Source organism: Salminus brasiliensis, chromosome 20 (genome assembly GCF_030463535.1).
Source record: "Salminus brasiliensis chromosome 20, fSalBra1.hap2, whole genome shotgun sequence".
Lineage (NCBI taxonomy): Eukaryota > Metazoa > Chordata > Actinopteri > Characiformes > Bryconidae > Salminus > Salminus brasiliensis.
The window spans coordinates 23,470,976-23,473,379 of record NC_132897.1 but is presented as its reverse complement, the minus strand read 5'-3'; positions in this window follow the sequence as shown (position 1 = coordinate 23,473,379).

Below are 2,404 nucleotides of genomic sequence, written 5' to 3'. Positions count from 1 at the left end.
GTAGCCTCAATCTATGATTCAGTTCTAGGCCTAATCCAAAACTCAGGTTATGAAGCTAAATCACTTGAAGTGCTTAGTCTTAAAGTGGCAGGCTTTTCTCCGGCTTCTAGAAAGCAGCACTGTGTTCTGCTTATTACAGTCTATCGTCCTCCTGGACCGTATACAGATTTTCTTAGTGAAATTGCTGACTTCTTTTCAGAAGTAGCTCTCTCTACTGATGAGGCTTTGATTGTTGGAGATTTCAATATTCACTTTAAAAAAAGACTTAGGACCCCCTTAGAACTGGGTTTAAAATTAATCTTGATGCTTTGGGATTTATTTAAAATGTTATAGGTCCAACTCATAAATATAGGTCCAACCATACACTAGACCTAGTTCTGACCCTGGGTATTGAAACAGAACATTTAGTAAGCACTTCTCAGCCTGACTCCATTTCTGACCATTACCTAATCATGTAGTCTTAAACCAGGATATCCGCCTGCCGCCTCGCTTTATGAGCAAAAACGTACCGTAACAATGTCTACAGCTAGTGTATTTATTAATAACCTTCCAGATTTAACCATCTCCAGCCCATCTCATCATATAGATCTTGAGCATGAAACAGATGATCTGCTGTCTGTGCTCCGCTCTAATCTTGACAATGTTGTGCCAATTAAGATCAAACTAATTATGGAGAAAAAGCTAGCGCCTTGGTATAATGACCATACGCATAGTCTCTACGGCTTGAATGGCATCATAGTCATGCAGAATGCAAAATAGCCTTAATTAAAGTGGATGTCTCTGAAGCTTTGGAGAAGAGGTAACTATAGTTTATTACTGAACATGACACAGAGAAAATAGTAGCTGCAGTCCACACCTATGCTGACAGTGTGTAATTCTTTATCATATTGTCTTCAGAATAGGAGAGTCCAAGACAACGAAAACCTGAACATGAATGAACATGAGATCAGTGACCTCAGGAAGTTGTGATTATTGTTTTGAGTAGTAATGTAGAAGTAAATGTACTTGTAGTATGATTCCTAGTATTTACTCATCTCACATTTGACAGTTTTGATTGGGGAACAGATGATCAGGGAGAAAAGGAAAAGGTGATGACAGCCCAGATGAGGAATATGTTCCTGGTCTTTGTAAACAGTTTGTTAGAATTTGATTCTTACCGCTGCTGCTTCATGACTGGCAGGGGAAGACCCAGACTAAGGTAGCTTCACCCTGATGACCCCAGAAGGTTTGGCCTGCTTTTGCCTGTCCCGGCACCAACCATAGAGGAACTCAAGCAAACCCAGGCTTGATCGTATGCTCCACAGCTATAAACTATCCTTTCTTTTCTACATCACACTGTGCTGAAGAACTAGCCCACAAAACAATAACTACATTTTTGTGTAATAACTTCAGTTATTCTCCATAGTGCAGCGTTCCAGACAGACTAATGAGCAGCAGTTCCCACTGGAGGAAGAGCTCAAGTCCCTTTAAAGTCCATTTTACATATTTTTCTGTATTATATTTATTCATATCTGTTGCTATACCTTGTTTTGCATTATTTTTATAATAAGGTTGTTGCACTGATTGGAGTTTGTATACTGATCTCACCATTCCTGGTTTTATTAATAATATACTATAAAATTTTCACTTTTCAATACTGTAAATCATGTTCATCATAACCATTTTAAACAATGTGATTACTGTTTTTTATGTACTTACCCTTATAAACCCTTGTTACTCTGTAAATAGATAATGTATAGAACTGTTTAATAAAGTTGTTCATTTTCATCTTGTCTTTTTCATCAACTCATAAGTCATACTTTGTTACAGCAGCATTGTTCATTAATAATTAGACTTTATTTTAACAACAAACAACAATGTTAGAAGTGTAAATCAGGGTAAAGACAGTCTGAAATAAACTGATGTGTAACAGTAACTACATGAAATGGAGGGAGCTGGTGATGAATGAAAGCTGAAGAGCTGGAAGCCCTGATGATCTTCCTGCGTCCAGAAGGTTTGTGTGGTGAAGCTCCAGTGAGGGCCCTTCATAACTGAGGTCTACAGCAGCTACTACTCGGAGAAAAGTGTGTATATTATCTGTTAAACTGAGCAGTATGTTGTCAGGATGTGTAAATTAGTAACTCCAGCTCCAGAGTGTATTTTAGGAGCAGTGGGCTTTTGTGTTCAGGAGAACGAGCTTGGCTCTGGATAAAGCCGGCAGCGCTGCATCCAGCTCGCTAACAGTTGACAGAGTTATATAAAATCCTCATGAGCTGGTTTATAATGAACAGACAATAAAAACAGATCAAGCGAGTATATTTACTGATCATCTTACAGGATATGACTCGTCGTCACTTGTCATTGTAAAAGTTATTGAACTCGTCTCGCGCTCGTTCCTGCAGGTTCAGTGTCCTCAACCTGGCAA